We start from the raw sequence: 13997 nt of genomic DNA, 5'->3' as shown, positions 1-13997 counted from the left end.
AACCGTACTCAATAAAGTAATTCTGGTATTGGAAGGGATTAGGTGTACAAAACAATTGTTTTCACACTTTATGTTCAAAGTTTTATACAATGTAAACTAATATCTCAAGAACCTAGGAAGTGAAAATATGACAAATGAGCAATCAGGCTACACAATAAGTTAGAAGGAGATCAGACATGAAAAGTAGGAATTATCAGTGCTTGCAGATGTCAACAGAATTTACATATAAGAGGTGGTGAGGGCCTGGGTGGGGGAGGACAGGAGTGGTGTGGAAGAGGTTACTGGGGGGAAAAGAGGACCTATGTAATACTTTCAACAATAAAAATTTAAAAAATGAAAGAGAATTTACATATAAGTTGTTGGGTTTATTGAGAAATGTAGCCCTGGCCAGTGTTACTAGGTGGTTAGAGCAGCAGCCTGCACATTAAAGGGTCTTGGGTTCAATTCCCAGTCAAGGGAATGTACCTGGATTGCATGTTCTATCCCGGGCCTGTTTGGGGTGCGTGCAGGAGGCAATCAATCCATGTGTCTCTCACATTGATGTTTCTCTCTCTCTCTCTCACCTCATCTCTCTCTCAAAAATCAATAGAAAAATATCCTTGGGTGAGGATTAACCACCACAACAACAGAAATGTAAAGATGATTGTTAAAGATAATTGCATGGAAAGGTAATAGATTAAGAAAGATGCTGTGATAGTTCTGAATCAAAATCTTTGAAAGAAAGAAAGAAAGAAAGAAAGAAAGAAAGAAAGAAAGAAAGAAAGAAAGAAAGAAAGAAAGAGGGAGGGAGGGAGGGAGGGAGGAGGGAGGAAGGAAGGAAGGAAGGAAGGAAGGAAGGAAGGAAGGAAGGAAGGAAGGGAGGGAGGGAGGGAGGGAGGAATTTGTTATGGGTTGCATCTTGGAATCACAGAATCATAGTGTGGAAATTTTTCTAGGGTAGTCTTCAGCCTGCCAAAATTCTGAGGATTCCTTTCTCTGTATCTTTGGACATGTTTATCTGGCCTCTGCTTGATTGCTTCCACTGATCCTAGCTTTTGACATCTTGCTATAAAGATTTTCTTTTCAAACAGCTCTCCTTGTTATAAATTTCCTCTTTGCAGAGATCTGAAACTGGTCTCCATGTAACATCTGCTCATTAGTTCTCTTCTGGAGAAATAGTTCTACTAAACATTATTGTTTTGGATCACAGGCAGCTTTGTGAGATTTATGAAAGTTATGGCTCTCATCTTAGAAAACTGCATTCCCTAAGCTCATTCATGAGTCAGGTTAAAGCATCCCTACTGTAGGGAGGATAAAACCTTATCCACATGACAGTTTTTCAAATATTTTAAAGTGGCATCATGTTCTTTTTAAAACAACCTCACCAGTTTCTTCAACTCTTTATTTCCTTACTTCTTCCTGTCTCTGTCCCTTCATCCACTTTTTAAAAACAAATATATATTAAGTACCTATTCTGTGCCAGACATAGTATTAGACCCCGGGGACACAAAAATGAATAGGACACCATTCCTGTCCTTGTGGAGTTTATGTGGGAGATAGATCTGTAAATGGATGCACTAGGCCAGGCACGTGACATTCAGACTGAGCACGGGCTGCAGGATTGGATCTTGTCTAGATTGAAATGCCAGCTTTGCCACTTGTAAGTTTTGTCACCTCTTGGAGCCTCATTTTGCTCATATATAAAATAGGCACTCCACTTATGATATTGCAGTTATTATTGCCAATCACCAAATAAGAAATCGGGCTATCAGTCTTTTAAGTAGGGGAGTAGCAGGCATGATGTTATTTTATATTTTTATCATGTTTATTTTATGGCAAACCACTCTACATGGGAATATGATGAATACATTAGACCAGGGAGAGATGGAAGGCAGGGAGACTAGATAGGACACTTGCAACTTAGAGGTGAGAGTGGTGAGGGCTTGAACTAGCACAGGAGTTACTGGGATGAAAAGTTGTCAAAAGATATTTTGAGGTATAAATGATAGGACTCAGTGGTCAGGTGATAGGGAGAAGGAAGTTAAGTATGACTCACAAATTTTTACCTTGGGAGACAAGTTGATTGGTTATTTTACTACCTTAGATTATAATTACAGTAAAAGAAGTAGTGAGAGATGATAATGAGTTAGTCTATTAAGCGTAAGGTTTCTTTCAAATTCCTTAAGCACTGGAAATATGGGTCTGGAATTGGGGACAGAAACCTCCACTAAATATAATAGATTCGGAGAGGCTTTTTGACAAGGTAGCCTAAGTCATGAGAATGGATAAGATAACCCAGGAGGCACGAAGGGTGTGAAGAAAATGGAAGGCAACCAAGGAAAGAACTCAGGGAGATGCTAGCATTTAAAGGTGCCTGGGGAGGAAGAGGAGGAATAGCTAATGAGGGCAACTGACAGTTAGGGAAGCAGGGAATAAAGCTATCCCAGAAAAATACAAAATAAAAAATCTGGCCCTGGCCAGTGTGGCTCAGTTGGTAGGAGTGTCACCCCTTACACCGAAAGATCTCAGGTTTGATTCTCCGTCAGGGCAAATACCTATGCTGTGGGTTTGATCCCTGGCCAGGTCAATCAATGGTTCTTTGTTTTCTCTCTCTCTTTTTCTCTAAAACAACAACAGTAACAATAACAACAAAAACATCCTCCAGTGAGGATTTTAAGAAAACATTCTGAATGCCCAGTAAGCCCCAGGCATTCTGCTAATTGTTAACCTTAACTGTTTTCTTTTACTGAGAGCACACTGCCCAATGCCATCCTTGTCCATTGATCCAAGGCCCCACCTAGGCTTGGATGTGTTTGTGCTCTTTACTATGCTCTGTTGGGCCCCGTGTCTATCTCTGCACTAACACCACACCATTTTAATTACTCCGTTATAAAACTTTTCACACATCTTCCCTCCCTCTATTCCACAGTAAATATAAATTATTTCCATATTTCAGGTGGACACAGTTATTGGCACATTTTCAGTGATATAGGTAGGTGCTGAATTATATATACAGGTCATTTAGAGACCCTTTCTCTGTGAAGCCACTTCTAAAATGAAATTAAAAAGAAAGAGTTAACATACTGCCGGGGTCCAACCCCAGCGGGTCCAGGGGTCCCCAAAGGTGTGGACGGAGTCGGCGAAGAAGGAATGACACGGAGACAGCGTTCAGTTGATCAGCAGCCTATCCAGGATCTCCAGCCAAGTTCTGGTCTCGATCTCCAGAGAGGTTCTGCTTAGGATCTCCAGCCAGGTTCTGTCCAGGTTCTCCAGGCAGGTCCAGTCACCAGGTTCTAGTCAGGCTCTCCTGCCAATCTCCGCAGTCAGGTTCAGTCCAGGATCCCCTGCCATGCTCTCTCGCCAGGCTCCGCCTCCAGGCTCTGAGGCCAGTCCCTGTCCAGGATCCTCCGGCATGCTCTCGCCAGCGAAGTTCTTCTGTCCCTAGAGAACGTTCTGTGTAGGTTCTGTGCCTAGGCTCTGTCTCTCTTGGTCCTGTCTTCCAAGCCCTGTGTTCTGAGTTCTGTCTTCTGAGTTCTGTGTGTTTCTGTCTTGTTACAACTGTATTTATACCAGTTGATTCAATCCTATCAATCTCTATTACAAAGGTTAGGGCGTTTCTTATCTCCATTCCAGGGAGAAAAGATTATGTAGTTTAAGCATGATTGTTCGTAGTCAAAGGGATTAATTACCCGCCTGGCACTTAGTTGAGGGGTTTTATTCCCTCCCTAACTTCAGGGGAAAATCCCTACCTGGGGATTCAACCTTTCTCGGAGAGGTGACCTTGGTTAAAACACAGCGCCAAGAAGGTGAGCAAACATATTAAGAACAGTATGCCATATATGCCAGGTCCCTTGAAACAGCAAGCATGGACCGGCTCCCGGCAAATTCCCCCTTTTTTATTTTTTAAAAGCAGGCATTAAAAAGAAAAACCTCAAATGCTCTCTTGTATCCATTTTAAGAGTAGGATTGGCGCTTTCCGCTATTACCTGAGTCCTGATCTATCACCCCAGGGAGAGCTTGCCAATCCTGCACTTTCCCAGGGTGGAAAGGCTGCAGTGGGGTTAAGGATAAGGCTCCTTGGGCCTACCGTCTCCCATGCCATTACATTTACCTTTCCTTCCTCAGAAAAGCATGGACATATTTCTTGTATAAAATGTTCTGTCTGACTGGGAGTAACCTTAATTCCTCTGCTAGCAAGCATATATGTTAAAAGATCAATACAGAGTCTTTTTTCTTTAGACTCAGTATGGCACATCTTCTTAATCTAAAGATCAATACAGAGTCTTCTTTCTTTGGACTCAGTATGGCACATCTTCTCAATCTGAGTTCTGTACTATCCACCTTCTTACCCTACTTATCCTCTATAGGGGGGTTTGCAGCACCCTGGTGAAGTCCTATCCGTCCCGAATGTGGGGGTTCTCAATGGGGGGGGGGGGGCTTACCTAGGGGAATCCTTTTCCAGGTGTTCCCAAAGGTGTGGACGGAGTCGGCAAAGACTATCCACCCTTTTCCTATGGTGGAGTCCTATCCGTCCCGAGTGCGGGGTGCTTACCTAGGGGTCCCTGTTCAGGCGCCAGATGCCGGGGTCCAACCCCAGCAGGTCCAGGGGTCCCCAAAGGTTTGGACGGAGTCGGCGAAGAAGGAATGACACGGAGATAGTATTCAGTTGATCAGCAGCCTAGCCAGGATCTCCAGCCAGGATCTCCAGCCAAGTTCTGGTCTCGATCTCCAGAGAGGTTCTGCTTAGGATCTCCAGCCAGGTTCTGTGGCCATGTTCCCTCCCTAGGTTCTCCAGCCAGGTTCTGTTCAGGCTCTCCAGTCAGGTTCAGTGTCCAGGTTCCAGTCAGGTTCTCCTGCCAATCTCTGTAGTCAGGTTCAGTCCAGGATCCCTTGCCATGTTCTCCCGCTAGGCTCTGTCTCTAGGCTCTGAGGCCAGTCCCTGTCCAGGATCCTCCGGCATGCTCTCTCCAGCGAAGTTCTTCTGTCTCTAGGCTCCGTGTAGGTTCTGTCTTCTTGATTCTGTTCTAAGTTCTGAGACTTTCTGTCTTGTTACAACTGTATTTATACCAGTTGATTTAATCCTATCAACCTCTATTACAAAGGTTAGGGCGTTTCTTATCTCCATTCCAGGGAGAAAAGATTATGTAGTTTAAGCATGATTGTTCGTAGTTAAAGGGATTAATTACCCGCCTGGCACTTAGTTGAGGGGTTTTATTCCCTCCCTAACTTCAGGGGAAAATCCCTACCTGGGGATTCAACCTTTCTCGGAGAGGTGACCTTGGTTAAAACACAGCGCCAAGAAGGTGAGCAAACATATTAAGAACAGTATGCCATATATGCCAGGTCCCTTGAAACAGCAAGGATGGACCGGCTCCCGGCAGTTTGATTCTCCGTCAGGGCAAATACCTATGCTGTGGGTTTGATCCCTGGCCAGGTCAATCAATGGTTCTTTGTTTTCTCTCTCTCTTTTTCTCTAAAACAACAACAGTAACAATAACAACAAAAACATCCTCCAGTGAGGATTTTAAGAAAACATTCTGAATGCCCAGTAAGCCCCAGGCATTCTGCTAATTGTTAACCTTAACTGTTTTCTTTTACTGAGAGCACACTGCCCAATGCCATCCTTGTCCATTGATCCAAGGCCCCACCTAGGCTTGGATGTGTTTGTGCTCTTTACTATGCTCTGTTGGGCCCCGTGTCTATCTCTGCACTAACACCACACCATTTTAATTACTCCGTTATAAAACTTTTCACACATCTTCCCTCCCTCTATTCCACAGTAAATATAAATTATTTCCATATTTCAGGTGGACACAGTTATTGGCACATTTTCAGTGATATAGGTAGGTGCTGAATTATATATACAGGTCATTTAGAGACCCTTTCTCTGTGAAGCCACTTCTAAAATGAAATTAAAAAGAAAGAGTTAACATACCATATGGTGTACTTTCTTTCCTCTTTTGATCTACATAAATCACATTCCCTAGACAGTGGTGATTCCCAAACCTGGCTAGGTCTCAGAATCACCTGGGGGAGCTTTTAAAAAATGTAAATTCTGGGGTCTCATCCCAGATCTACTCAACTGGGTAACGTGGAGTATTTGGGGCCAAGGAGTAGATGATTGTGATGTATTCAGTTCCCTGATCAGGAAATTCTAAGAATACTGATTAAAGATGTTTTCAGTGATTTTAGAATGCCATTTTATAATTAACTTTCATAAAGCAAGCAATTTATTAATCTGTCTTATTATAAAAGAATAAATGTTATTAAAAAAACTACAAACATTATAAAAATAAAAAGAATGTAACATAACCTCATAATTTCTACCTCTAGTCAATAAAGGATATAAAGAATTTAGTGAATATTCTGGTTTTCTTTATCTATAATTTACTAGGTTATTTTTTTCTGGAAAAAAAAATCAGATCACACTATACATTGAGAGTCTCTAGACTAAGAGCCTGCACTTGGAAGTCAGGCTTATCTGGATTTGAAACCCTTACTAGCATCTTGGGCCAATGATTTAACCTCACTGAGTATTGGGTCTTCTTATTCATTAAATGCTTATAAAAATATCTTGTGAGAATTATGAGGTAATGCTTATAAAGGACTTAGTACAACATACAAAAGAAGTTCTCAATAAATATTAACAATTTCTTTTTTTCCCTTCCCCCTCTTCCTCCTCATTACTGCTATTAAAACTGCTAATACTATAGGCATTTCCACCTAATACATATTGAACAATTTATTAATATAAGATTGTCTTAATTCTTTTACATGAATATATAATATTTCACTGTATGAATGTACTTTATTTTAACAATTCCCTACTCACACACATTTAGTCCCCCTGTCCCCCCTCCCCCAGTTTTTCATGATCATAAACATTCCTGCAGGGAATCTCCTTGTACATATATTCTTTCATACCTGTATAAGTCTCTCTCTAATAAAGGGAATTGTTGAGTCAAAGGATATGAATATTTTAACAAAGGTTTTCCCATTAGCTCCACACAGCTAATGTATATTTATCCTATATAATAAAACCCTAATATGCAAATCGACCAAATAGCAGAACGACCAGTCGCTATGATGCACACTGACCACCAGGGGGCAGACGCTCAACACAGGACCTGCTGAGCTGTGGTGACTTGACAGCGAGCGGGCGGCGCCAGGTTGCCAGCTAAGGTGGGTGCCAGCGGGGGCCCCCAATCGCCCCACCAGTCATCCCACAGATTGGCCCTGATGGCCAGCCAGGCCTAGGGACCCTACCCTATATATAGGGAACAGTCTCTTAGATTTAAAAATTAAAACCTGGCAAGGCTATTCTGACACTGAAAAAACATGATGATGCAGCGATGACATGCTTGGACTCTGGCTTGCATATTTTGTGGTCAGCCCTGATTCTGACACTTATAACTGTGTGACGAAGCCAATTACTTAACTTCTCTCTGCTTCAGTTTTTCCACCCATAAGATGGGGAAAATGGTACTACTGCCTCAGAAGGATCATGTTATGGACTACTTTTTATAATCAGGGCAAAAAAATGTAGCTGCCCATACAACAGCAAGATGCCTTTCACCTGTATGAGAAGTATGGTCACTGGTGCATGCAACATCCTGGATTGTGAGAGGGATGTCCGAGGGGTCCCGAGAAGGTGCAGGCCAGGCTGAGGGGACGCGCCCCTCCCGCACCATGCATGAATTTTGTGCAGCAGGCCTCTAGTAAATAAATAAAACAATAAATCAACCAATAGTATAGGACACTGTTTTCCCACCTACTCACCAAAATTGGACATTAATATATTTTTATGATTTTGTTAATGGGATAGGCAAAATGATATGGTATATCATTTATTTATTAGAAAAAGGAGACATTTAAAATCTATGTCATGGATCTTTATTTAGCTTTTCATTTTCTCATACACCCCTGATATCTTTTATTTTTTCAGGGATTTTTCACCCTCTCTTACCTAATTCCTTTCATTTCTTTTTCTTCTATTCACCTTCTGACTTTCTGTCTCTCTTTGACTTACCAGTCGAATGATACAAGTTAATGTCATTTTCCACCCTCATTTAATACTGGGTGGTCTCTAGGTCCCTTTAATGAATATTCTCTTTATTTTATTTGTCTTTTCTAACCAGAAGACTCCAAATGATTTCATCCTACATTAGGCAAGTCAGTGTTTTTTTTGGTGTGTGTTTTTGTTGTTGTTCTACTGATACTTTATTCTCTACCATAAATAATATTTAAGAACCCATAGGTCAGTGGTTTTCAACCTTCCTAATGCCGTGACCCTTTAATACAGTTCCTCATGTTATGGTGACCCCCAACCATAAAATTATTTTCGTTGCTACTTCATAACTGTAATTTTGCTACTGTTATGAATCGTAATGTAAATATCTGATATGCAGAATGTATTTTCATTATTACAAATTGAACATAATTAAAGCATAGTGATTAATCACAAAAACAATATGTAATTATATATGTGTTTTCCGCTGGCCTTAGGCGACCCCTGTGAAAGGGTCGTTCGACCCCCAAAGGAGTCGCAACCCATCGCAAGTCAGTGTTTTCTCTCTCCCCGCAATATCCCACATTTGGTAAAAGCGGGGAAGATGAGCTTTCTCACTGCCTGTCTGAAGTGGAAAGACAGGCTGGTTTTACATTTCCTTCCTTTCCAAGTCCACTTATCTTCTGGATAATCAGCATGCGCTGGTTTCTATGGCTTTCCAGATACTACCTATTGCTGATAGAATGTGTCACAGCTTGTGCCAGTGCCAGTAGCAGCCAATTATACCCTCAATAATCTGCACTGGTGTTAACAGGCTTGGCAGAATGTGTTATGCTTTGGTGAGATGAAAATCTGCTTCCGTAAATTGTGTTTGCATGGGATTTGACCTCAAATTAAATCATGCTGTTGTATGGACTAAAGCAGAAGTGGCAAAGTATTAAACCACCAGGATAGCGTGAATGGCCAAACAGTATTTTTAGATATGTTACTATGATAGCATATTATGAAAACATAATGGTCACAAATGGGGATCCATTCTTTTTATTCCAAATTCACTGTATTTTAATTTAACCAAAGTTGATATGTTTCCTTACTTCCTACAAAAATAATTTATAGAAATATGCCCTAAACATTGATTGAAACTTCATTTAAATAAATCAAAATCATTTGGTATTTATTGTAAAAAGTAATTTGTATCTTCAAGGTACATTAGCACATTTTTCAAGTTTAATTAAGTTACTTACAATGTAGGATTAAAATGTTTTCAAAAACCTGTCATTAAAAAAAATAACTAATAAAAAAATATTTTTAGTGGCTTGTGTCATATAGGTTAAAATATATGAGGTTTGCCAAAAACATTATTACCATTAGATTTAATCTTAAAATGATGTCATAGTTAAAATAAAAACTATACACATTAACAGAATATGCAGTCATTGAAATATGATTAGAAAAACTATGTAGGGCCAAGAGAATATTTATAACCATGTAAAGTGAATAAAGTTTAATATTAAAATATGATTGCAGGTCTACATCTAAAAATCCAATTAAAATACTAGTAGCTATCTTCTATTTTTAGGATTAGGTTTTCTTCACCTTGCTATTATATTGCCTTCTCAATAAAAGATTCCTGTGTAATAAATATAAACAGAAGCAAAGGGCCAATGTTTATTCACTAAGTCAATAGTTATATCTTTCATTAAACAAAAATCAGTAATAGTCACTTGACTAGTATTTGTATTACGCAATTAATCTTCAGAATGTATTTATTCCTTGTACTCTTAATAATCTTGAAAACTTAGTCCTGAATAGGTTTGATAGAAACAAGAATGATATTTAAAAATTTTAAAAATCATTCAGCAATCAATCAATCAATCTGTCTGTCTTTGCAAAATCAATCAATCAACAAGCAAAACAGACATACTCAAGTGTAGGGGCTGAATCCATGCTGGAGAGAAGTAACTATACTTCTAAAACTGGCTGGAGAGAACTCTGTTTTTCTGAACATTAACATAGTTTGAAGAATAACATATTTTGTTTGCCAAGAGAAGGCATAGGTTATAGTTCCAACTTTGCCAAATAATCCCCTTGAATCTTATTTTCTATTTCAATAAAAATAAACTATTGAGACCTGGCTGGTGTGGTTCAGTTGGTTGGAGCATTGTCTCATACACTGCAAGGTCTCAGGTTTGATTCTGTCACAGCATCTTCCCAGGTTGCAGGTTTGATACCTGATCAGGATGCTTACAGGCGACAACTGATTGGTATTTCTCTCTCACATCGATGTCTCTCTCTCTCTCTCTCTCTCTCTCTCTCTCTCAGCCTCTCCCTCTCTCTTCCTCTCTGTCTAAAATCAATTAAAAAAAAACATACAAACAAATAAACTACTCAAAAGATAATAAATTGGGAAAACATTGTAAATTTTAGAATTCATAAGATCTATGCAGTAATTAATAAAATATCAACATATTTTATTTATTTACCTGGATAGTTAGACACAACTGGCAAGCTTGTACTTCTAACTTATGTCACTGAATGAGTCCAGTAACTGAATTCAGGCTAAAGAATGCAGATTTCAGGTGATATACACTGATTCAATAAAAAAAAAAAACCATCCTTGTGAATTATGAATAATGATTGAAACTGCCAAATGTATAGGAAGTGTTTTTTTATTATAAAAGTCAAATTTGTGTTCAGTCACTTGAGAAGTATGTGCCACATATGCTCACAAGGCTCAGGGCTAAAACACCTATTTCCCTTATTAAACTTCCCAGAGTTGATTGGAATTTGCTGAACATTTACAAATAGTGCCAATATTTTATTAATCCTGTTTTCTATCTTTCCCCCCATTTCCAATTCATTTTTCTTCAATGTTTTCTGCCCCACTAGATTGTAGTGGAGTTCTGGTTGGCTCTCCTAGCCCATTTGACGTCACCTGTGACATTTCATTGTGTCACATCAGCTATAGATTCTCTGGGTTTTCACACAGAGATAGAGCAGTTTTATACTTTTAAAGCTTCTAAAACTTTTTATTCCCTTCCAATGCTTAAAAAGCACCATAGAGCTGTGTTGTTTAAGTAAGTGGTCAGTTGTTCAGGCAAAGTATTTGTGACAATTTTTTTTTTGCACTCCATTAAGTTTTGATGGGTTAAAAAAATTCTGAGCTTAATTTTAGCAAGCTTACTTAAATTAATGCTCAGAAACTCATACAATTCTTGCCTCACTATATAAACCATTATCAGTGTCAACATTGAAAAAGTACAAGTTGGTAGTCATCTCTGGCTGAAGTGATAAAATTATATAGTAACTAGAGTCCCGGTGCACGACATTTGTGCACTGTGGGGTGTGAGGGTCCCTCAGCCCAACCTGCACCCTCTCCAATCTTGGAGCCCTCAGGGGAGCCCTCTCCAATCTGGGAGTTTCTGTCTGTCTTTGCAATCATATGAGGAAATTGTCTGAGACCCCAACTCAGTTTGGTTTTTGCTCACAGAATAATAGAAGCATTTTTTTTTCTTTGCTTCATTGGTGGAGATTTCCTGGAAGTTTTAGGATATCTTCCCTTTAATTTTTCCTAGACACTCTGATTTTACTTATGTCTCTCACCTTTGCTTTCCCTCCATCCCTGACTGCAACAGTAACTTGCTCCAGGCTCACTTTGCTCTAGTGTCTAGGAGATCCATCTACCACCAGAACTATGATTCCCAGCATTCCTGGTGCTCCCCGCACTCTGGGCTTCTGCTTCTGGTCCTGGGGTTGCCACCAAAACTACTATTCCCAGAATTCCTGGTGCTCCCCGCCCTCTTGGGTTTCCCTTCCTGCTCTGTCTCTGTCCCATAGCCTCCCACTCTGCCAAGTCCTCCAAGCCACCAGCTCTCTGTCTCTGCTCTCTGTCTGGTGGCTTGGGGAGCCAATTTCCCCAAGCCGCTCCACTCTCCGCTGGCTCTCCTGCTCTCCTCTCCACCCGGCACCTGTGTATGCAAATTAACCCATCATCTTTGTTGGGTTAATTTGCATACTCACTCCTGATTGGCTTGTGGCATAGCAGAGGGATGGTCAATTTACATGTTTCTCTATTATTATATAGGATTAGAGGCACGGTGCACAAAAATTTGTGCACTCGGAGGGGAGGGGGGCTCTCTCAGCCCGGCCTGTGCCCTCTCGCAGTCTGGGACCCCTCAGGGGATGACCACCTGCTGGCTCAGGCCCGCTCCCCGGGGGATTGGGCCTAAGATGGCAATCAGATATCCCTCTGGCAGCCAGGAAGCCCTGGGGGGATGTCCACTTGCCAGCGGGGAGCAGGCTTAAACTGCAGTCGGACATCCTTAGCGCTGCTGAGGAGGCAGGAGAGGCTCCCACCACCACCGCTGTACTGGCAGCCATCAGCCTGAGCAGAGCTCCTCCCATGTGAGAGTGCCCTGACCACCAGAGGGCAGCTCCTGCATTGAGCGTCTGCCCCCTGGTGGTCAGTGTGTGCCATAGTGACCAGTCATTCCCAGTCCTTCTGCTGTTAGGATCAGTTTGCATATTACCTTTTTACTATATAGGATAGAGGCCTGGTGCACGGGTGGAGGCCAGCTGGTTTGCCTTGAAGGGTGTCCTGGATCAGGGTGGGGGTCCGGCTTGGGTGCCTGGCCAACCTGGATGAGGGGCTGATGGCTGTTTTTAGCTGGTCACACCCCCTTCAGGGTGGGGGTCCCCACTGGGGTGCCTGGCCAGCCTGGATGAGGGGCTGATGGCTATTTGCAGCTGGTCACACCCCCTTCATGGTAGGGGTCCCCACTGGGGTGCCTGGCCAGTGTGGGTGAGGAGCTGAGGGCCGTTTTCAGGCTGGCGGGTGACTGAAGCTCCCAACCTCTCCTTTTTTTCTTTTTTTTTATTCTGGGATTTATTTACCTTCTATGGCTGTCACTGGAGCTGAGAGCCAGCTTTAGCTCTGAGGCTCGGCTCCAGCTCTGAGACCTCGGCTGCTGAAAGCAGGTATCTGGGTTTGTTTGGCTTCTATAATTGAAACACTGTTGCAGCTCCAGCTCTGAGGCCCGGCTGGCTGAAAGCAGGTTTCTGAGGTTTGGTTAGCTTCTATAATTGCAACGTTGTTTCTTAGAGTGCAGCTCAGAGGCTGGCAGCAGCAGGCGGGGAACCTTGGCTCCTCCATCACTGGAGCAAGCAAGTCTCCTGTTCGCTTCAGCTGCCTGGCTGCCGGCCGCCATCTTGGTTGGCAGTTAATTTGCATATCTCCCTGATTAGCCAATGGGAAGCGTGTCGGAAGTGCAGTTAATTACCATGTTTGTCTATTATTAGATAGGATGATAGTACTGGGTACAGTGTAATAGTTGTAATAATAAAGACAACTTTGAATATCCTATAGAGACTGAGGACCAAGAAAGTGTTTATTTGTCCCAACCATTAAATCAAATCTTGTCCTACGCATTTTATCTACTAGCCCAAGGGAAGACAAAATCTGTAGCTCCAAACCACTGAGGTTCTTCAAAGCTCTCTGACCCAGTGGCTCCCCATCCCCAACAGAGCAACATTGCCTAGACACATGAATCCCTTCTTCAGTTCACCTCTTACCCAGAATGCCCCTTATGGTTAGGGCACACCACAGTCTTGAAAGGTTTCCTGGTGTGAGGGGTTCCTCTGTCCCAGCTTTGCTCAATAAAGCTTGTTGTGAAATACTGCCATCTTGTGGTGCTGGCTTTTTCTTGATCATTCCTAAAATCAAATGACACAGATGTAAAAAAAAAAAAAAAAAAAAAAGTTTAAGCAGTACAAGCCAGTCTCCTTTCCACCTCAGACCTCTAGGCCTCCTCTCCAAAGATAAATGATATCAACTGTTCCTTGGGTATACATCCAGAATGCCCCATGTACATATATACATACACATGTTGTATTAGTCAGCTAGGGTTGCTGCAACAACACACCATAGACTGGGTCACTTAAACAACAGAAACCTGCTTCTCACAGTTCTAGAGGCTAGTAGTCCAAGATGAAGGTGTCAGCAGGTTTGTTT

The sequence above is a fragment of the Myotis daubentonii genome, chromosome 11, assembly GCF_963259705.1.
Source record: "Myotis daubentonii chromosome 11, mMyoDau2.1, whole genome shotgun sequence".
NCBI classification, from domain to species: Eukaryota; Metazoa; Chordata; class Mammalia; order Chiroptera; family Vespertilionidae; genus Myotis; species Myotis daubentonii.
Note: the sequence above shows the minus strand (reverse complement) of the source record.